This window comes from Geotrypetes seraphini, chromosome 1 (genome assembly GCF_902459505.1).
Source record: "Geotrypetes seraphini chromosome 1, aGeoSer1.1, whole genome shotgun sequence".
Classification (NCBI taxonomy): domain Eukaryota; kingdom Metazoa; phylum Chordata; class Amphibia; order Gymnophiona; family Dermophiidae; genus Geotrypetes; species Geotrypetes seraphini.
The window spans coordinates 23537154-23560566 of NC_047084.1; the positions used below are offsets into that span (position 1 = coordinate 23537154).

The window sequence follows — 23413 nt, forward strand, 5'->3', positions numbered from 1 at the left end:
CTGACCGACATCAAAATCTCAGTTTTGACTCGAACTTCCTGATTGAGACAATAGGCAGGCAGGTAAATACTGACAGGGCGGGGTTCCAGAATGACACACCTATCTACTAGAAAAGATATTAGCAAGGTAAGAATCTAGGGCCAGATGCACAAAACTAAGATGACCATACGTCCTGTTTTCAATGGGACCAGCCCGTTATTGGACCGGCCGTCCCATTGTCCTGGCTCACCGCTTTGGGACGCCAAAATGTCCCATTTTCAGGGACAGCATCCCAAAGCTGTGCGTGGGGACAACGGAACAGGCGATCGCTTCCCCTCCCTCCCTCCAGCGCCTATTCTAACCCCCATCCGCCCTCCGCCACTGCACCTTCTTCTTCCGCCCAGAAGCCTTCTTCCCGACATCAATTCTGATGTCGGAGAGGAAGTTCCGGGCCAGCCAGGCAGTGATTGGGGGAGAGTGTGGCGCAGTGGTTAAAAGCTACAGCCTCGGCACTCTGTGGTTGTGGGTTCAAGCCCACGCTGCTCCTTGTGACCCTGGGCAAGTCACTTAATCCCCCCATTGCCCCAAGTACATTAGATAGATTGTGAGCCCCCCCCCAGGACAGACAAGGAAAACTACTTGAGTACCTGAATAAATGCATGTAAACCGTTCTGAGCTCCCCTGGGAGAATGGTATATATAAAAAAAAAAAAAAATTGAATAAAAAAAAAAATAAGGACATAGGAAGGAGGCACTGGGGTCACTAAGGACATGGGAAGGGGCACTAAGGACATAGGAAGGAGGCACTGAGGGCACTAAGGACATAGGAAGGAGGCACTGGAGGCACTAAGAACACAGGAAGGGGCACTAAGGACATAGAAAGGAGGCACTGGGGGCACTAAGGACATAGGAAAGAGGCACTGGGGCACTAAGGACAGGATAAAGCACTAAGGACATAGGAAGGGGCACTAAGGACATCGGAAGGAGGCACTGGGGGCACTAAGAACATAGGAAGGGGCACTAAGGACATAGGAAGGAGGCACTGAGGACATTATGGACATAGGAAGGAAATAGGGAGGGAATAAAAAGGGACAATTGTTGGGCCTGAATGCAGAAAGAAAGAATGCCCAATCAGAAGGAAATGCAACCAGAGACTCATTAAATCATCAGACAGCAAAGGTAGGAAAAATGATTTTATTTTCAATTTAGTGATCAATTTGTGTCAGTTTTGAGAATTTATATCTGCTGTCTATATTTTGCACTATATTTGTCTATTTTTCTATAGTTACTGAGGTGACATTGCATATTTTAAAGTCATCTGCCTTGACATCTTTGAAACCCCCCCAAATATAAATGATAATTAACATTTTCTCTGCGTATAGTGTGCTTTGTGGGTTTTTTTTTTTAATTTTATGGTTACCATTATAAATTAATAAGATATTATGTGTACATGAAAAATGAATGGAAAAAATTGGGAGTGGGGCTAGGGCGTGATTGGGGGTGGGACTGACAATTAATAGATGTCCCGTTTTGATGAAAAAAAAATAAATGGTCACATTACACAAAACTCACCGTGCATTTAACAATCATCGCTAAACCAGTTTCAAGCGGTTTAGTGTCGAAGTATTTCAGCTATTGATGCACAAAAGGGCAAATCGTGGTTCTTTTCCATGGTTTGTAGCAGCCTCCAATAATCATATGTAAATACATTACAATGAGCTCATCAATATTAAAATGAGCACTCCGATCGATGCCCACATGATGCACAAAATGAAGCGCTGGCATTTAACTATCCAAATTTAGCAACAGATCAGATGGTACTGGTAGCATTGAAACACATGTGTTGGAAGCATATTCTTGGCAGGTCTGGGCCGCCAATAGCAGGTGGAAATTCATAAAAATATTTTTTATGGGTTTAAACCATAATAAACACACTAAACTCAAATCCCTACGTGGGAATAATACTAACAATAATAGAGATCCCTAATTTCCCACAAGATATGAAAGAGTGCAACGGATATCCGTAACTACCTGGAAGGGCCTCAGTCAACGAGCCTACGCAAGTCATAGACTCCGACCTTACAAGTCTGCGTACATTCCTGGCTCTTTAGCTCTAATCATCGGCAGCCTTCCAGTCCCTAACCTCAACTAAAAATTTTTTTTATTTTATTCCAAGTTCTTTTCTAGAAAATTTTTAATCTTATAATTTATTCTAAAAATATCAGCTTACTGAAAATCTCATTTCTCTAAATCGCTACACTTTTTCTTAATAGGAGACTTAATTAAACATCCAATGTTCAGTATCCATTAAAGTTACTTAGCTTTTAAATAACACTCCAGCAAACTGCTTCAGACCATGCCAACGTGGCCAACGTTTCGTGGTAATTTATTTAAACCCACTGCTTCAGGGCCAGTTAGTCTAGCATGCTCCTAGATTATAATGACACGGACTAGACAATGACAGAGACTAGATCCGTGTCATTATAATCTAGGAGCATGCTAGACTAACTGGCCCTGAAGCAGTGGGTTTAAATAAATTACCACGAAACGTTGGCCACGTTGGCATGGTCTGAAGCAGTTTGCTGGAGTGTTATTTAAAAGCTAAGTAACTTTAATGGATACTGAACATTGGATGTTTAATTAAGTCTCCTATTAAGAAAAAGTGTAGCGATTTAGAGAAATGAGATTTTCAGTAAGCTGATATTTTTAGAATAAATTATAAGATTAAAAATTTTCTAGAAAAGAACTTGGAATAAAATAAAAAATTTTTTTAGTTGAGGTTAGGGACTGGAAGGCTGCCGATGATTAGAGCTAAAGAGCCAGGAATGTACGCAGATTTGTAAGGTCGGAGTCTATGACTTGCGTAGGCTCGTTGACTGAGGCCCTTCCAGGTAGTTACGGATATCCGTTGCACTCTTTCATATCTTGTGGGAAATTAGGGATCTCTTTAAACCATAATACACATGTGTGTGTAAAGAATGTGTCTTATGCGCATGTGTTAAAGGCATGTTTCATGTGCACTGGTAAAAACTGCTGTGAAAGTTCCAAAGGAGAAACGGGGGGGGGGCATATATGTGCCACAGAAGCGGTATTATTGCATTATTAATTGCATAGTTTGCAGAATTTCTCCACCTCCTACTGGACGAAAATGTGTATATGACATTTATGACGTTCATTGTCACTGTCATTGCTTTATAGAAAGAAAGTTCCGCAAAGCATGTTGGGATTGTAAAATTTAAAAGCCTGTGAATTATATGCTTATGTAAGCCACATGTGTATTTCGCTACAACGTACATTATTGATGGTGGTTTTTATCCCCACTTTCTGCAGCTTGCCCTGATGAGACGACATGGGATTATAGGACATAACAATGATGATGATGGAAGGAGGGAGATATAGTGGCTACAGATGACTTTAGTGCATGCCTATCCACTTGTGTATCGTGTGTGGGTGGCCTTTGAACAGATGTCAGACCAGAAGGTAGTAAATGATTACCATTTAAGCAGGGGTGAGATTTTAGATCTATATGAGGAGATCAGAGCTGATATTGATGCATCCATGACTCGGTCCCATGTTGTGCCTGGGCTAGTGATGCTGCTGATTGTCCTGCAGTTCCTTGGCACAGGCACCTTCCAGCATGTGACTGGTGGACCAGTCATCTGTGTCTAGACCAGGGGTGGGCAACTCCAGTCCTCAAGGGCCGGAATCCAGTCGGGTTTTCAGGATTTCCCTAATGAATATGCATGAGATCTATTTGCATGCACTGCTTATTCATTGGGGAAATCCTGAAAACCCGACTGGATTCTGGCCCTCGAGGACCGGAGTTGCCCACCCCTGGTCTAAACATTTGGGATAAGTACATTGAGCCACTAGGTAAAACCAGTAAGATGGTTTGTGGGACTCCTTAGGGAAAAAGTCCTCAAATACAAAACAAATCTCACTAAAGGGTACTCTTATAGAGATATAGTGAAGGAATGGTTTCAGAAACCCATTTGGATAAGGATATTTTGATCCAGTACCAAGTTGTACAGGTTTATAGTTTCCATCACTGACTAATTTACCTACACCTCCTAATTTGTGTATATAATCTCTAATGTGTCATGCATCATTTTTTGTTGCTTTTCTTCTTTTTTATAGACAGCAAAGTGTGCAGAGTAGTGCTGCCCGATTCAGGAAAAAAAATTTTTGATTCAATTCGATTCAGCCTATTGAATCGATTTTTCAATTCGATTCAATTTTCTTTTAAAACATCCTGGTGGGTTTATTTTATAGCCTCTTCACCCCCGTTGCCCTCTCCTAACCACACTGGTGCTGTGGTGTAAACAAAATAAACAAACAAAAAAGACTTTTCCTCTCTCTGTTAAATCCTAACTCATGTTCACGGTCTAACACCAGCTCTGATAGGAAACACGGTTCAAATCTGACATATTGTAATCACAAAACAGAAAATAAAATTAGTTTTTCTACCTTTTGTTGTCTGGTCATTATTCAAATCTTGTTGGTCCCAGGCTCTGGTTGCCTTCTGATAACTTGCTTGCCAGGATCTCCTTCTTTCTTCTTTCTCCATACTAACCATCAATCTTCCATCTCTGTCCTCCCCTTCCATCTCCCAGAGGTCTGGCATCTTTCCTTTTTTTCGTCTCCATCCACAGATCCACCTTCTCTCAACTACCCTTTCATCCAACATCGCTCCCTCCTTCCCTACCACCCCAGAGTCCACCATCTCTCCCTTTCTGTCCCTTTCATCCCTAAATACCATTGCCCACCATCTCTCTCCCTCTCCTCTGTTTTAGACCCATTATTTCTTCGCCCCCAAAGTCCGGCATATGCATGTCTCTTTGAACCCCCCCTTCCCTCCCTCCCTCCCTCCCTTCGTGTACTTCTACACCAGGGCCCCCTCCCCTGAACATCTGCACCTCCCTGAAGGCCTACACCCCACCCTTAAAGACCAGCCTGTCCCCCCTGAAGGCCTGCACCCCCCTTGGAAGGTATGTACCACCCATCCTGAAGGCCTACACCCCACCCCTGAAAGCCTGCATGTCCTCCCTGAAGGCCTACACCCCACCCCTGAAGGCCAGCCTGCACCCCCCCCCCCTGGAAGGCTGCATCCCCCCCGAAGGCATGTACCACCCCACCCCCCGGAAGGCCTGCACCCCCCCTGAAGGCCTGCCTGTCCCTTCTGAAGGCCTGTACCCCCCCCCATGAAGGACTACACCCTCCTCCCCCCGGAAGGCCTGCACCCCCCATGAAGGTCTACACCCCCCCTCCCCCCGGAAGGCCTGCACCCCCATGAAGGACTACACATCCCCTCCCCCCGGAAGGCCTGCACCCCCCATGAAGGACTACAACCCCCCTCCCCCGGAAGACCTGCACCCCCCATGAAGGACTACATCCCCCTCCCCCTGTAAGGCCTGCACCCCCCATGAAGGACTACAACCAACCCTCCCCCCAGAAGGCCTGCGTGTTTAATTTATCGAAATTCAGCAGCCTTTCCCTGCAGAAGAAGATCGCTGGCTCTAGCGATCTTTGTAAGCTGCCATAGGTTGTCCGAGTTGTCTTCTCTCTGCCGCGGTCCCACCCCTTCTCTGATGTCAGAGAAGGGGCGGGACCGCAGCAGAGGGAAGACAACTCTGACAACCTATGGCAGCTTGCAAAGATCGCTAGAGCCAGCGATCTTCTGCAGGGCAGGCTGCTGAATTTCAGTAAATTGCTGCGGGAAGCCAGACACTAGCTGGCCACTTCCCGTCTGACCCTCCCCACTCTCCCTCTAAAGCAGGAGTGGCAGGCCAGCAAGAGGCAGCACTGCCGCTCCTGCTTTAGGGGCGAGGGTCAGTCAATGAATCGGGAGGCAGATTTTTTGGTGGGGTAAATCGATTCGAATCGATTCACCCTAAGTGAATCAGTGAATCGATTCGAATCGGGAATCGGGCAGCACTAGTGCAGAGTACTGATAAGCCTGAAGGAGACCCATTTCGCCACCAACGTGGCTTTCTCAAGGGTTCTGCAGCAGAAATCAATAACCCACAATAAGGCAGGACATCGAAAGTAAGTGTCCTGAGAACCCTTGAGAAAGCCACATTGGTGGCAAAACAAGTCCCCCATCAGGCTTATCAGTAAGAAAATAAGAATAGCCTTACTGGGTCAGACCAATGCTCATTCAAGATCTGTATCCCGTTCTCACGGTGGCCAATGCAGGTCACTAGTACCTGGCCAAAACCCAAGGTGTAGCAATATTCCATGCTACCAATACAGAGCAAGCAGTGGCTTCCCCCATGTCTTTCTCAATAACAGACTATGGACTTTTCCTCCAGGAACTTGTCCAGATCTTTCTTAAAATAAGCTACGCTATCTGCTCTTACCAGATCCTCTGGCAACACGTTCCAGAGCTTAACTATTCTCTGAGGGGAAAAAAAATTTCCTCCTTTTAGTTTTAAAAGCATTTCCCTGTAACTTTGTTGAGTGTCCCTCAGTCTTTGTAATTTTTGACAGAGTGAAAAATCGATCTACTTGTACCCGTTCTACTCCACTCAGGATTTTGTAGACTTCAATCATATCTCCCCTTAGCCGTCTCTTTTCCAAGTTGAAGAGCCCTAACCGTTTTAGTCTTTCCTCATATGAGAAGAGTTCCATCCCCTTTACCATCTTGGTCGCTCTTTTTTGAACCTTTTCTAGCGCCACTATATCTTTCTTGAGATAAAGAGACCAGAATTGAATGCAATACTCACATCTGAATTTTGTTTTTCCGCCTGTTAAAGGATGTAAACTTAAAAACATCATCAAAATCTTTTTTCATATCAAGCAGCGTTATGGGATAAGGATTTAGAACAATTGCTTTTGCTTACTGATACTTATGGGTAATTTAGGAGACATCTAAAAACATATCTGTTTTCGAAGTATTTAGGCAGCTAATTCGTAAAAACTTGTGTCTCTAATTGACACGCAGCTCCTGATTGGTAAGGCCCGACTTTAGGAAGACTTTAGGAAGAGGCGGTCAGAGCATACAGCTAGCGATTTCCTTCACTCGCCGGTGCTCCAGCTGCCCTCTCCTGCCTCTCCAGCTGCCCTCTCCTGCCTCCCCTGCCCGGTCATTCACAGTCGGAAAATACCGCGAATGACCGGGACTGCCAACCACGAATTCATGGGGGAACACTGTATTGGCTTTTAACTTTTTTAATTCTATTCAACTTCTTTTATTGTTTTTTTTAAACTATTGTAAACCGCATAGAACTTTACAGCCTTGCGGTATATAAACTGATTATTATTATTATTATTAAATGAGGTCGCACCATGGAGCGATACAGGGGCATTATGACATTCTTAGTCTTGTTAACTATTCCATTTTTAATAATTCCCAGCATCCTGTTTGCTTTTTTGGCCGCTGCTACACATTGGGTAGAAGGTTTCATCGTATTGTCTACAATGACACCCAGATCCTTTTCTTGGGCGCTAGCCCTAGCATCCAGTAACTGTGATTCAGGTTATTCTTCCCAATGTGTATCACTTTGCATTTGTCCACATTAAATTTCATCTGCCACTTGGATGCCCAGTCTTTCAATTTCCTACGGTCCAACTGCAATTTTTCACAATCCGCATGCTTTTAACAACTTTGAACAGTTTAGTGTCATCTGCAAATTTAATCACCTCACTCGTCGTTCCAATTTCCAGATCATTTATAAATAAGTTAAATAGCAACAGTCCCAGTACTGCGGCACTCCACTGTTTACTCTCCTCCATTGAGAAAAATGACCATTTAGCCCTACCCTCTCTTTTCTATCCGATAACCAATTCCTAATCCACAACTGAACTTTGCCACCTATCCCACGACTCTTTAATTTTCTCAGGAGCCTCTCGTGAGGAACTTTATCAAAAGCTTTCTGAAAATCTAGATTCACTATTATCAACCGGCTCACCTTTATCCACATGTTTATTCACACCTTAAAAGAAGTCAAGCAAATTTGTGAGGCAAGATCTCCCTCGGTTGACTCTGTCTCATTAAATCATGTTTGTCTAAGTGTTCCACAATTTTATTTTTTATAATCATTTCTAAGATAAGTAAACTATAACCTATAAACTTGTAAGACTTGGTACTGGATTAAAATATCCTTATCCAAGTTGGTTTCTGAGACCATTCCTCTTTACTATATCTCCATAAGAGTACCCTTTAGTGGGATTTGTGGGAAAATGGCAGAAGCACTGATAAAAGAAAGCATCGATGAACATTTTGAAAGAAACGAACTTCTGATAACCAGCCAACATGGTTTCTGCAAGGGGAGATCGTGCCTAACTAACTTATTGTACTTTTTTGAAGGAATTAACAAACGGATGGACAGAGGAGACCCCATAGACATCATATACCTGGATTTCCAAAAAGCCTTTGACAAGGTGCCTCATGAACGTCTACTCCGGAAACTGAAGAACCTTGGGGTGGACGGAGACGTGCATAGATGGATCAGAAACTGGTTAGAGGGTAGGAAACAGAGGGTAGGGGTGAAGGGCCACTACTCGGACTGGAGGAAGGTCACGAGTGGTGTTCCACAGGGCTCGGTGCTTGGGCCACTGCTATTTAATATATTCATAAATGATCTAGAAACAGGGACGAAGTGTGAGATAATAAAATTTGCAGATGACACCAAACTATTTAGTGGAGCTCGGACAAAGGAGGACTGCGAAGAATTGCAGAGGGACTTGAACAAACTAGGGGAATGGGCGACGAGATGGCAGATGAAGTTCAACGTTGAAAAATGTAAAGTATTACATGTGGAAGCAGAAACCCGAGATACAACTATACGATGGGAGGGATGGGGGTAATGGTGGACATGACAATGAAGCCGACGGCACAATGCGCAGCGGCCGCTAAGAAGGCAAATAGAATGCTAAGCATAATCAAGAAGGGTATTACAACCAGAACGAAAGAAGTAATCCTGCCGTTGTATCGGGCGATGGTGCGTCCGCATCTGGAGTTCTGCGTCCAATATTGGTCGCCGTACCTTAAGAAAGATATGGTGTTACTCGAAAGGGTTCAGAGGAGAGCGACGCGTCTGATAAAAGGGATGGATAATCTTTCGTACGCTGAGAGATTGGAGAAATTGGGTCTCTTTTCTCTGGAGAAGAGGAGACTTAGAGGGGATATGATAGAAACTTACAAGATCATGAAGGGCATAGAGAGAGTAGAGAAGGACCGATTCTTCAAACTTTCAAAGAATAAAAGAACAAGAGGGCATTCAGAAAAGTTGAAAGGGGACAGATTCAAAACAAATGCCAGGAAGTTCTTCTTTACCCAACGTGTGGTGGACACCTGGAATTTGCTTCCAGAGGACGTAATAGGGCAAAGCACGGTACTGGGGTTTAAGAAAGGATTGGATAACTTCCTGCTGGAAAAGGGGATAGAGGGGTATAGATAGAGGATTACTGCACAGGTCCTGGACCTGTTGGGCCGCCGCGTGCACGGACTGCTGGGCACAATGGACCTCGGGTCTGACCCAGCGGAGGTATTGCTTATGTTCTTATGTTATATAAGTACTTTCAGCCCTGAAAAAACGTGTCAGGCACTACATAAACTTCCCAGAAGGTAATGAGCAACAGAAGGATATGAAACTGACCTCTTCCCGGATTGCTGCCATGCCTAATATCTTGGGTCCATTGACTGTACTCGTGTCCCATTTACTACCCCACTAGAGGATGAGATGAGGTACCACAGCGATGCAAACCTAAGGATTCTTGATGTTGTGTCCAAGTTCCTCGGGAGCTGCCATGATTCTTGTATTCTCTCCAACTCTGCCTTTGGGCAAAAATTTTCAGATGGAACATTTGGTCAAGAGTGACTACTGGGTAAGTGGTTTGGGGGGCTGTGTGTGTGTGGTGGGTGCAGAGAAAGCTGCCAAATTGGCAGGGAGGAGGGAAAAAGAAGAAAGGGGATGGACAGCAGATGAGAGCCAGATGCCAGAATACAGAAGAGGGAGGGTAGGGAAGGGAAGCAGAGGAGAGGAGAGATAGATGCTAGAGTATGGGGTGAGGGCTGGGAAGAAAAAGAAAGGATGAGTGAGGATACCATGTGGGAGGGAGGGAAGCGAAGCAGAAGGAGAGGGTGGCAGGGAGAAGGGAGAAAGAGATGGCAAGATGCCATACCAGGGCTGAGGGGAGGAGAGAGATGCCAGAGCATTTTTACCTCACAAAACATGTCTTCTTCTAGGAAATGGTGACAATGCATGTAAGCCGTGACTGATGACTCCACTACTGTTGCCCCGCTCAGAGGCAGAGAGACGCTACAATGAGGCATCCATTGCAACCAGGTGTACCATCAGCACACTTTTGGGATCTTGAAGAGTCACTACTGTTGCTTGCATCTCTCAGTCTGGAGGATCCTTGCAGTATAGGTCTCAGAAGGTGTCAGACATTGTCACAGTGTGCTGCATGCTGCACAAACTAGCACTGAGACATCGAGTGGAGATTGCCGTCAATAATTTGGCATGTGATGACATAGACATCGCTATACATGCTTTGAGATCAGATGCTGCAAGGGGAAATGTAGTACGACGCAAGCTAATCCAAGATTACTTCTACTGACAATTTTCCAGTACAGTTTGCAGAATGTTTTAATAAAATTGTATTTTTACTACAACCAATGTTGTAATTAATGATTTGGGGGAGGAGTTAATAAGGATGATGGTTAAATCCCCCAATTTTTTTTGGGGGGGGGGATAACACCGTAACAGGTGTTATCCAGGGACAACAGGCAGATATTCTCACATATGTGTGACGTCACCAACGGAGCCCCAGTACGGACACTTCTAAAATGTAACACCTGGCTGTTGTTTCATAATTCCATTTCCCACTGCCTCTCTGAGGACTGAACCCAGGACTCAAAAATAGACTAGATCAGGGGTAGGCAATTCTGGTCCTCGAGAATAGGAGCCAGGTCATCCTGGATATCCACAATGAATATGTATGAGATAGATGTGTGAAATGCAAAGCTATCTCATGCATATTTATTGTGGATATCCTGAAAACCTGACCTGGTTTCAGCTCTCGAGGACCAAAATTGCCTACCCCTGGACTAGATGATACAGACTACACAAAAAATACAAAACACAAAAGATTACAAGTGCTACTCTCCATTCTCCCTCAGTTCATTCACTGACCATAGCCCTCTCAATATCAGAGCTGCCAAGAGAAAGAAAGTTTTAAAAGGAAAAAATTCAGTTCATGGCATTCCATCCTTCCACAGCCTCCTCCCCTTTTCCCATCCTTCTAATGATATACATTATTTATCCCCAGTGCAGCAGCTACCCAAAACTTATTAACCCAATTGGTAATATATCTCAGGGTTACCAAACGTCTGGTTACCAGATGTCAAACCCGGACATGTGCTCTTTTTGGAGGACTGTCCTAAGGATTTCCAAAACCCAGCAGTTTGTCCAGATTTTGGAAGTCCCTGAGCTCAAGGCTAGAGGCCCTCTGTGCATTCACATACGTCGATGTGATGATATCATAAGCATGCGCACATGTGTGTGACATCATCGCATCAACATCTGCGCATGCACAGAGGCCCTCCAGACCTCAGGGAAGGAGACAGGAGGTATGTAGGGGTGGGACTGGGAGCAGAAAAGGGTGTGACTGGGGCAAAATTGGGCACAGCCAGATGTCTTCTTTTTTTAAAGAAGAAATCTGGCAACACTAGTTGTGGGGAGCAGCTGATTGATTTGAACCAGGAGCACAAAAATCTAAAAATTATCTTGTTGCTTTGATGATGCAATGCGGGCCGGCCTAGCAAAGGCCCCGAGGCTACCAGATGAAACCGCGGCTAAACTACTGCTTAGCAGCTGTGTGCCGAAGTTAAAAGCACACAGAGCTGCCGCTGTTGGTCCGGGGGTGCAGAGACGAGGAAGGTAGGAGTCCTGGCAGATATGCAACCAACACGACAGTAGGAGAAGTCAGCTGACACAGGTGCTGGAGCCTTTCTTCCTGCCCAGTGAGCCAGGGCACACTTAAAATCTACACAGTTTGCGATACACTGGACTAGGCCAAATCCAGATTTTCAGCAGCAGACAACAGGAAAGTGCCGCTGAAAATCCGGGGTGACTGTTGCAGCACTATCTGACTCATCTCTGGGTGGTCGAAGGGCAGACTCTAGACTAAGCTGGGATTTCCTGGTTAGCAGCAATTTTCAGACTACTAATAGGGTAAGAACATAAGAATTGTCATACTGGGACAGACCAAAGGTCTATCAAGCCCAGTATCCTGTTTCCAACCATGGCCAACCCAGATTACAAGTACCTAGTTAGATCCCAAATAGTAAAAAAATATTTTATTCTGCTTTTCCTAGGAATAAGCAGTGGATTTCCCCAAGTTATCTCAATAATGGCCTATCCAAACCCACTAAGCTAAATGATTTCACCACATTCTCCGGCAATGAATTCCATTGTTTAATTACAAGTCGCGTGAAAAAATATTTTCTCCAGTTTGTTTTAAATCTACTACTTAGTAGCTTCATTGCATGTCCCCTAGTCCTAGTATCTTTGGAAAGAGTGAACAATCAATTTACATCTACCCTTTCTACTCCACTCATTATTTTATAGGCCTCTATCATATCACCCCTGAGCCATCTCTTTTCCAAGCTGAAGAACCCTAGCCGCTTTAGTTTTTCCTCATAGGAAAGTTGTTGCATCCCTTTTATCATTTTTGTCGCCCTTCTCTGTATTTGCCACTTTAATACGATGCAATCCCAGATCACATATCGTATTTTAAGCGGAGTTAAACCTCTCTAGGCAGATTCAAACATAGATACCTTTCCTGTTTTTTCTGAAATATGCTTTATTGAGTAAATATACCAGATACTTACAGTTGTGGAGTTTCTCAGAGGACAGATGGAAAGAACCCTCTGGGTACAGCTTCTTATTCAGTATGATGTAAGGTGATAAGATTAGACGAATAGAGGGAAGGGGAGAGGCAAATACTGAAAGTCCGAGAGCCAGAGAAGGTAACAGGATGATTCTTATGCAAGGTTTGTTTACAAGAGAGCCAGAGAACTGAAAATAGTGTTCCTCTAAACAAAGAGAAACATCAGGGTGGCCCAAACTACCAAACGGCCATCAATCATGTGTGGTTAGAGGTGAGCTCCGGCAGAGGAAAAACAGCAAGACAGCTAAGGCACACAGGTACTGCAGGAAGTTCACCAGAAAGAGGAGGAGGCACTAGAGAGAAGCCAATCAAGAGCTAAAGATAGCCAGGAAGTGAAAAACAGACAAAGAGAGTCCAAGTTTAGCTGAGAGGGAATACAGACCAAAGGAAATACAGTTTATACACTTTCTCAGACTACATTTTCCACAATCCTGGTCTCACATGTCCTGGCAAGAAATAACTAACAGTAAGGTCATAAAACAACACTTAATTACATACAGCATATTTTACAGACTAGTTAGGACCAGGGTAAGGCTGCAGGAGGCATAACACTGTACCTTTTCTAATTCCGCTATGTATATCTTTTTTAAGATGTGACCAGACTGCACATAGTATTCGAGGTATGGCCATACCATAGAGCAATATAAGGGCATTATAACAGTTTCATTTTTGTTTTCTATTACTTTCCTGATAATTCCTAACATTCTATTTGTTTTCTTAGCAGCTGCTGCACATTGAGCTGAGGGTTTCAACGTATCCTCAACAATAACACCTAGATCCTTTTCCTGGGCAGTGACTCCTAACACAGAACTCAGCATCACATAGCTATAGTTCGGGTTCTTCTTTCCCACATTGTGATGGGCAACCTAAGTCTGCTAGAGATGTCCCTAGAGCAGTGCACACATTGAATCAAGAGATGCAGAACATAGCACAGTTTAAACCTCATGCAAATAGGTTTGAGGATATTCCCGCTGATTCCTCTAGAGCAGGGATCTCAAAGTCCCTCCTTGAGGGCTGCAATCCAGTTGGGGTTTCAGGATTTCCCCAATGAATATGCATGAGATCTATGTGCATGCACTGCTTTCAATGCATATTCATTGGGGAAATCCTGAAACCCCAACTGGATTGCAGCCCTCAAGGAGGGACTTTGAGATCCCTGCTCTAGAGGAAGTTTGAGTGGTGAGCAACCTGAACTTTAGCACAAGTCACTCTAGTCTAGAGCTATTCCCTACAGCAGGGGTAGGGAACTCAAGTCCTCAAGAGCCATATTCCAGTCGGGTTTTCAGGATTTCCCCAATGAATATGCATTGAAAGCAGTGCATGCAAATAGATCTCATGTATATTCATTGGGGAAATCCTGAAAACCCAACGAATATGGCTCTCGCGGACCGGAGTTCCCTACCTCTGCCCTACAGTTACAGAGGGGGAGGGAGACAGGCATCTAGAGCAGTGATTCCCAACCCTGTCCTGGAGGAACACCAGGCCAATCGGGTTTTCAGGCTAGCCCTAATGAATATGCATGAGAGAGATTTGCATATGATGGAAGTGATAGGCATGCAAATTTGCTTCATGCATATTCATTAAGGCTAGCCTGAAAACCCAATTGGCCTGGTGTTCCTCCAGGACAGGGTTGGGAACCACTGATCTAGAGAACCTGCAACACCTGGAGGTTTGGGGCGTGGCTGAGCCTTTTTACACAGGAAGACAGAGCAGTTTGAGGAGAGAAATGTGGAGCATTCTGACATTTTTTGAATCTTGTTTTTGCCTGTTTTCTCTTGTTTTTCAAAGTGCTTTGGTTTGTAATCAAGCTGAACATTTTGGTTTTTGTTTCACATGAATAAACTTTTTGAAAAATTTCTGGTTGTCCAGTGTTGCCTTCTGGCCTCCCAAAAATCCCTGTGCGGCTCACAGTGGCCCACAGGAGCCAAATTCCTGTCATAGGTAGCTTAGGGCCCATTGCTCTGAAGGTGCTTATGACAACATGCATCACTTTGCACTTGCTCATATTAAATGCCATCTGCCATTTTGACGCCCAGTCTTACAAGATCCTCTTGCAATTTTTCACAATCCTCTTGTGATTTAACAACTTTGTGTCAGCAAATTTAATTATCTCATTAGTTAATTCCAGCTCTAGATCAGATAAAGTTAGGACAGCAAAAAGGCTGTCCTAACTTTATCCAGTGTGTACTCTGGTCCCTGCTTTGAATATTGGCTGGCACCCAGATAACTTCTAGCAGATGGCTGTCACCCAGATATTCAATGCTGGTATCCAGATTAGACACAGGATAGAATATCCAGGTCAAATTCTGCCTGCAGTGGTCAATAATGTAAAATCGCTGAACAGTATTCTGAGCAAATACTGGCACTAATATTTAATATTTCAGGGGCCCTTTTACTAAACAGTGCTGAAATCTGGGCTTAACATGTTCTAACACAGGACTTTCCCATGCGCTAAGCCTAGGTTTAACACTGCACTTTTTAGAGCTTTGTTTGGTTTTTTTGGGAGGTTGTGTGCTAATATTGCCACTAGCGTACAAGATATGCAAAAAAATAACACAGGAGCACTTACTGCCTCCTATTTTGGAGGCACTAAGGGCCTGATTCTATAAACAGCGCCTAACTGTGTCTAAATTGTAGGCGCTGGTAAACATGATTGTCAATCAACCACTAGGCATCGCTTATAGAATCACACCTAGAGGAACCTAGGCGCAGAGTTACCAGATGTCTGGTAAAACCCAGACAATGTCCTCTTTTTAGAGGAGTGCTGGTACCCACATGGATTTCCAAAACCCGGCAGTTTGTCAGAATTTTGGAAGTCCCCAAACTTGGGACCGTGTCTGAAGGCCCTCTGTGCATCAATGTCCATACATGTGCAGAGGGCCTTCCAAGCTCAGGGAAGGAAACCAGAGGTTAGTATAGGGGCAGAATGGGGTGGAGCTGGAGGCAGAATTGGACAGGGCCAGGGGTGGAATGGGGAAGGACCAGGTGTCTTTTTTTTTTTTTAAGAGGAAACCTGGCACCCCTACCTAAGCATGTTTAGGCATCGCTAGGAATTCTAGAGGTAGGCCCCAGTAAAAACCTGGCCTAATTTACCAGTGCCTAACTGTAACACCCAGTGACCCCTAAGTCAACCATGCCTATTCTCCACCTCTAACCAAGACCTACTTTTCAAGTAGGCATTGTTAGGCATCGAGGGCCCCAAGCTGATATCCATGAGCAACCTAAATTGATCATTAAAATGGTTTTTTTTTAAAATTGGTTTTTAATGGCATGGCTAATTACACCATTTAAAACAATGAAGTTGTGTATGGAACTGATGTGTTGCTAGGCATCCATGATTAGGGCACTTAGCAGTGTCTACCATAAGCAGTATTTATAGCATCAGGCCCTAAGTGTTCCTGCATTAAGTCTGTTATCTGAGTAGTGTGTACTAATCAGAATATGCTAGCCAGAGAATACAGGAACACCCTCTCTCCAACCATGACAAACCCCTCTACAAAATTATTTTTCAAAAATTAATTCAAAAATAGGCAAATTGCCACAAAATGCTTTAATGCATTTTGCAGTGACCCATTCTCCCAGGCTAGCACCGCATTGAGAACTTTTATGAAATCGCATTAGGCTTTTTTATTGCCGGGGCACAGCGGTATTAGCTCCGACGCTCATAGCTCATAGCTTCATAAAAGGGGGGGAGGGGTTAGTGCCCTTTATAGTAAAAGAAACACTATGCTTTTATTTCAATGGAGAAATCAGCACTATACCTTCTGCCTCATGGAACCATTAATACGTAGCAACATAGTAAATGACAGCAGATAAAGACCCAAATGGTCCATCCATTCTACCCAAACATACACTCTCTATAATTTAATGCTTTAATTTAAATTGTTCTTTTTCTTAGATATTTCTGGGTAAGAAACCCAGAGCTCTGCCCGTTACTGTGCATCTACTGGAGTCTCCGTCAAAGCTCACTCCAGCACATCTAAACCATCCCTGCCCATTCTCAACTAAATGGCCATATACAGGACACAGACCATGCAAATCTGCCCAGTACTGGCCTTAGTTCCATGCTTTTTCAGCCTCCACTTGCTGAGAAAAGTAAGATCCTACTTCCGCCAACAACATTTTGCCGTCCTTGTCCAATCCATCATCCTCTCCAAACTAGATTACTGCAATACCATCTACCATTACTGCAATACCATCTATCAAAAAAAAGTCTTCAAAGACTCCAGCTAATCCAGAATACTGCAGCCAAATTGATCTTTGCAAAATGCAAATATGACCATGTCTCCCCACTCCTTGCCAAACTTCATTGGCTCCCAATGATCTCCAGAATCCATTTAAAATGTTCCTGCCTGGCTTTTAAGATCATTCACGGCATCCTTCCTCCCCTTATCCCACTATCTTACAACTCCTCAAGTCCCAACTCCTCCAGAACCGCCCAAAGGTATAAACTAGCCTTCCCCTCTCTACTCGGCATTCACTATGCAGGTAAACTGGGAAAATCCCTTCTCTTCAAAATCACAGGACTTTGGAACGACCTCACCATCCCGCTGCGGAACCTGGGCTCCCTCCAATTATTCCACAAACAACTGAAAACTTAGCTTTTCACCAAATTGTAATTCTATCCTCCCCCCTTTTTCTTCCCTTCTTCATATAAGTTCATGTAAACCTTTTCCTTCTCTATCTATATTTTTAAGTTCTTGTAAACCGTGTCGAGCTTCATATTTGTGGAGATGATGCGGTATATAAATTTAAGGTTTAGATTAGATTATATACAGTACCATTATTTTCACTTAAGCACATAATTGCACTACAGAAGAGGAACTGACACACACACACACACACTAGTTTTTTCTAGGGCTGTACTGAATATTTGCATTCAATTCAGACCCGAATACATTATTCACATTTGGCCAAACAATGATTTAAATTCAAATACAAAGAATTTGGGGCTCTATTGTGCTAAAACCTACTGAAATAAATACTTGGGGCCCAATATTTAGAGTGCGGGATCCAGAAATTCAATATTGAACCATATCCAGCGACCAGCATTGATTTTTCTGGGTTTTTTGGTTGCTAAAAACATACAATGGGTTTTACTAAACAACACTAGAGGTTTTTAGCATGGGCAGGCAAGGTAAATGCTCCGATACTTATAGCAATTCTATTAGTGTTGGCACATTTAACTCACTGTCCTGCGCTAAAAACGTCTAGCACCGTTTAGCAAAAGGAGCCCATAGCTGGTCAAACCAATATTCATCAGCACATCAGCTAAGTTATAGCAGCCAAAGATAGACCTACTATTTATTTGATTTTTTAGCCCATCCTCCCAAAGAAGCTCAGAACAGGTTACAAATCAGGTACTCAAGCATTTTCTCTATCTGTCCCGGCAGGCTCACAGTCTTTCTAATGTACCTGGGGCAGTGAAGGATTAAATAACTTTACCAGGGTCATAAGGAGCAGCACAGGGTTTGAACCCACAACTTAAGGGTGCAGGTCTATCTGGCTGCTCAACTTAGCCAGTAAGCCTATGAATATTGACACTAACCAACTATGTCATGTAACATAACTGGTGACTGGGCTAGATGCTGACCATGAATATTCAGTGGCTATGTCCCGCTGGCTTAGCACTATTTAACCAGCCAGGAGCTATTCCTAGCTGGTTAAATAGTGCTGAATATCAGATGGTAGTTCTCTGATTTCACGTTGCTTCTTTTATTATATGTTGTGTTAAGGCTCAGAGAGTGTGGCACAGTGGATAAATCTACAACCTCAGCCCCCTAAGGTTGTGGGTTCAAATCCACACTGCTCCTTGTCACCCTGGGCAAGTCACTTAATCTTCTCATTGTCCCAGATATACTAGATAGATTGTGAGCCTATCAGGACAGACAGGGAGAAATGCTTGAGTACCTGAATAAATTAATGTAAACAGTTCTGAGCTCCCCTGGGAGAACGGTATAGAAAATTGAATAAATAAATAAAATTATTCTTATTCGGATGAATAAACTGTGTTGTTATTCTATGGCAGTCCCCAAGTAGGACTAAGAGAGTTAGTAGAAATCTAATATAATAAAATGCTAGGCCGCGCATGCGCACTCAAAAGTCGTGTTCCCTGATCCATCGCGAAAACACGACTGCGTATGCGCGGCGGCGGCGGCTTTCAAATTAAAAAAAAAAGTTACACAGCTGCGGCGGCCTTCCTCACCTCCAGCTCTCACTGTGCATGGTACCGGCTCCTCTCTCGAACTGCACCAGGGGCCTCCCCCGCCACACACAACCCGCTCCCTCTCCTGCAGCTCAGGCACCACAGAAGCGTGAAAGCGCGCAACCCGGTCCCTGCGTCTGCCTACCCTTCCCCCCAACACAGCGCATTTGCCCCCCCCCCTCTCCAGAACGAATCGATAAATGGAGCCGGGCCGCCCTCCGCAACAGACCACAGGAGTCCTTTGCCGCTCACCCCCTTCCCTTGCCGCTGACCCGACTACCTACCCGGCGATTTAAGCAGCGTGTGCAGGCGTCTTCACACGCTGCTTCAGGCCCTTCTACTGCCCTGATTTGCTCTGCCGCATCTCTGATGATGTCATCAGGGACATGCCACAGTAAATCAGGGCAGTAGAAGAACCCGAAGCAGCGTGTGAAGACTGCTGCACAGGCTGCTTGAATCGCCGAGTTCCTAATCGGGTACGTGGGAAGGGAAGGGGGGGCGGCAAGGACTCTAACCGAGTAAATAAAAAACTCTGGGGAGAACGGCAGAGACCGGCCCTGTACTAACTCCCATGGACAGGGGGAGCAGGAAGAGGTGATGATGGACGGGGGGGGAAAAGGAAGGGAGGCCTATTGTTGGACAGGGGGAGCAGGAAGAGGTGCTGATGGACAGGGGGGGAAATGAAGGGAGGCCTGCTGATGGACAGGGGGGGAAATGAAGGGAGGTCTACTGCTGGATAGAGAGAGCAGGAAGAGGTGCTGATGGATGGGGGGAAATGATGGGAGGCCTACTGCTGGACAGGGGGAGCAGGAAGAGGTGCTGATGGACAGGGGGGAGGTAAAACAAAGGGAGAAGGGCTGCTGCTGGATAAGGGGAGCAGTGAAGGGGTGCTGGTGGACAGGGGGGGGGAAATGAAGGGAGGCCTAATGCTGGACAGGGGGAGCAGGAAGAGGTGCTGATAGCGGGAAAAAATGAAGGGAGGCCTACTGCTGGACAGGGGGAGCAGGAAGAGATGCTGATGGACAGGGGGGGGTGAAATGAAGGGAGGCCTACTGCTGGACAGAGGGAGCAGGAAGAGGTGATGATGGACAGGGGGGGAAAAAAGGAAGGGATGCCTATTGTTGGACAGGGGGAGCAGGAAGAGGTACTGATGGACAGGGGGGAGGTAAAACAAAGGGAGAAGGGCTGCTGCTGGATAAGGGGAGCAGTGAAGGGGTGGTGGTGGACACAGGGGAGGTAAAAAGAAGGGAGAATGGACAGGAAAAAGTGGCTAAAGAGACAGAAAGAGAAAGAAATAAAGACAGACACACATATATTCTAACACCCGAGGGAGGAAAATGCTGCACAGGGAAGTAGGGAGGGGGGAAATGCTGATGCACAAGGAAATGGAGGGGGAGGGAATGCTGATATGGCTACTGTACAGGAAAGTGGACAAGGGGAGATAAATGCTGCATAGGGGGCAGAAAGAGAGACAAATAGAAAGAAAGACAAATAATAGGAGGGAGGGAGACAGAAAGAAAAGAAGAAAGACACAAGGGCAGGGAGTGAGACAGAAAGAAAGAAAGACAGACATACATATATTCTAGCACCCGTTAATGTAACGGGCTTAAAGACTAATTAGAAAATAAAATCACTGAAATTTCAAGATGAAACTGCTAGAACAAATATAAATAACCTTGGTACCTAAAGATCTCTTGGTGAATAAAAATGTTCAGTTTGAAGAAGAGACAGTTCAGTAGATGTAAATTACTTGTTTACTCTTTCCAAAAATGCTAGGACTAAGGGGCATGCGATGAAACTACTAAGTAGTAGATTTAAAACAAACCAGAGAAAATATTTCTTCACTCAATGTGTAATTAAACTCTGGAATTTGTTGCTGGAGAATGTGGTGAAAACAGCTTAGCAGGGTTTAAAAAAAAAAAAATTTGGATAATTTCCTAAAAGAGAATTCTATACATAGGCCATTATTAAGATGGCTTGGGAAATCCACTTGTTTATTCCTAGGATAAGCAGCATAAAATCTGTTATCCCAAGACAAGCAGGCAGCATATTCTCATATGTGGGTAACGTCATCCATGGAGCCCTGGCACAGACGGTACCAAGTGCGTAGCCATTTTAAGAACTTTAGAAAATTTGCAACCGAGCACACTGCGCATGCATGAGTGCCTTCCTGCCTGACGTAGGCGCATGACTCTTCAGTTCAATGTTTTCTGTTTTTTTGTTTTGTTTTTTTTTTTTAGTTCAAATATGTTTATTGATTTTCAAGGAAAAAAACAACATTAGAACAAAGAAAAAAGAACATTCAGTGAAGAATACATTGAGATATGCATTTATGCACTAATAAAGTTGGTGCTTTAATATATACTATGCGTATATTTTATATGTACATTTTCATGCATATAGTTAAAAGTAAGTAGAGAGTTTCTTTTATTTTTTTGTAGTGCTTTCGTGCTTTTTCATGGGGGGGCCAGCGCACTATTTTTCACAGACCCACACAGTTGTGTATTCAGTGTTTGGAGCCAGAACACTGTATTGACATTTGCGCTGTTCTACTTTAAAAAAGTGCACCTTAAAATCCCACCTTCTTCAACAAAAAACAACTTTTCAGTGCTGAAAAGGCAGAATCTTCCCCTTCAACTTGAGGGGAAAGGGAAGGAGGTGGGCCAACCTACACCTAGGTATAACCAAAAGTTTAGGCAGGTTGTCTAGTTGGCACTTATACGTTTTGACTTAGACCAAGTCAAAACAGGTATAAGTGCCGAAAAAGGGGCCACTTAGCTGATCGCTGCAGCTCAGTGGCCTCAGAAAAAAGCCTACCGCCTACTGCAACTATCACTGCAGGAGAGATGGCTCATCTCTCCTGCTGCAATTGTGATCGCCCACCCTCCTCTGAACCGCAGCACTTCAGGGTGAGCATCGCAGCAGGGCATCTCCCCTGCCGACGATCCTCATCCCGAAGTGCTGCAGTTTGGAGGGGGGTGGGCGATCACCATCGCGGTAGGAGAGATGAGCCATCTCTCCTGTAGCAATCAGCCCTCCCCCTCGACTACGATCGGGCAGGAGGGAACCCAACCCTCCTGCCCGGCGGCACCCCCATCCGCCAATTACGATCAGGCAGGAGGAAGCCCAAGCCCTCCTTCCCAGTGGCACCCCCCTCCCCGCCGATTACGATTGGGCAGGAGGGAACCCAAGCCCTCCTGCCCAGGCGAACCCCCTACCTCCCAACCCCACTAGGATAAACCCATGATCGCCCCCGAACCCCCGATCGGCCCCCCCGCCGACCCACAAGACCCTCCCAATCCCCCTCCCCGTACCTTTATACGATTTCTGGATGGACGGGTGCCAAGCCCATCTGTCCGGCAGGCCAGCCATTCCACGAATGATTGGCCCAGGCGCTTCAAACCCCACCCACAGGTGGGGCCTGAGGCACCTGGGCCATCCGGAATTGGCCCATGTGCCTAAGGCCCCGCCCACAGGACAGAATCCAGCTTTTAGGCCAGGGGTGCCCAATGCATCGATCGGGATCGACAGGTCGCTTGCTCAGGCGATCCCAGTCGATCGCAGAGCGGGTTCCCTTCTTCCCTTCTCTTTTTTCCCCTCCTGACTGGCCTGCTCCTGAATTCTGCTGCTGCCTCCGCTGCTCAACATTTAAAAAAAAAAAAAAACCGGCTTGGAGAATTTGTGCTCCGGGGGTTAACGTGTGCTTGTACCGGCTTCCCTTCTCTTCTCTTTGAAACCGGAAGTTATGTCCGGGGGGGGGGAGAGAAGGGAAGCCGGCACGCACATGTTGGAGCCCCGTTCGCGGGCTAAAGCGGGAGACAGGTCAGTGAAGCTTGCGATTTGCTCTTCTTGCTGCCAGGTCCTGCCTACTTTCTGTTTCCTCAAAGGCAGGACCCGGCAGCATTTCTCCCAATAGGTCGATCTTGGGCCGATCAGCCTTCCTCTCCCCGACGTCAATTCTGCCATCGGAGAAGAAGTTCTGGCCAACGGAACTTCCTCCCCGACGGCAAAATTGACGTCGGGGAGAGAAATGCTGGTGGGCCCGAAGCAGGGAGAGCTTGGCCGGCGGCGGGCGGCTTTGGGGGCCTGTTATCCGATGGCAGCGGCAGTGGCTTGGGAGAGGGCAGGGAGGGAGAAAGAGGGCAGGCAGGGAGACAGAAAGAAAGAAAAGAAACAGAAAAAAAGAAAGGGGGCATGAAGAGAGAAAGAAAGAGAGGGCAGGGAGAGAAGAAGAAAACGTTGGGGGGGGGTGGAATGAGGTGTGGAGGAGAGGAAGCATACAGGCTGAAAGATTGGATGCACAGTCAGAAGAAGAAAGTGCAACCAGAGACTC

At 45.2% G+C, this 23413-nt stretch overlaps 1 protein-coding gene across 1 annotated transcript in view; it reads right to left on the reverse strand.

The window, feature by feature from the left end:
- Nucleotides 1-13082, reverse strand: part of ZNF366 (zinc finger protein 366) — a 276041-nt gene extending 262959 nt beyond the window's left edge. Inside the window, exon 1 of the mRNA XM_033929137.1 lies at nt 12817-13082. The gene's annotated coding sequence lies outside the window, so the exon portion shown is untranslated. The remainder of the gene's footprint in view (nt 1-12816) is intronic.
- Between the last annotated feature and the right edge of the window lie 10331 nt (nt 13083-23413).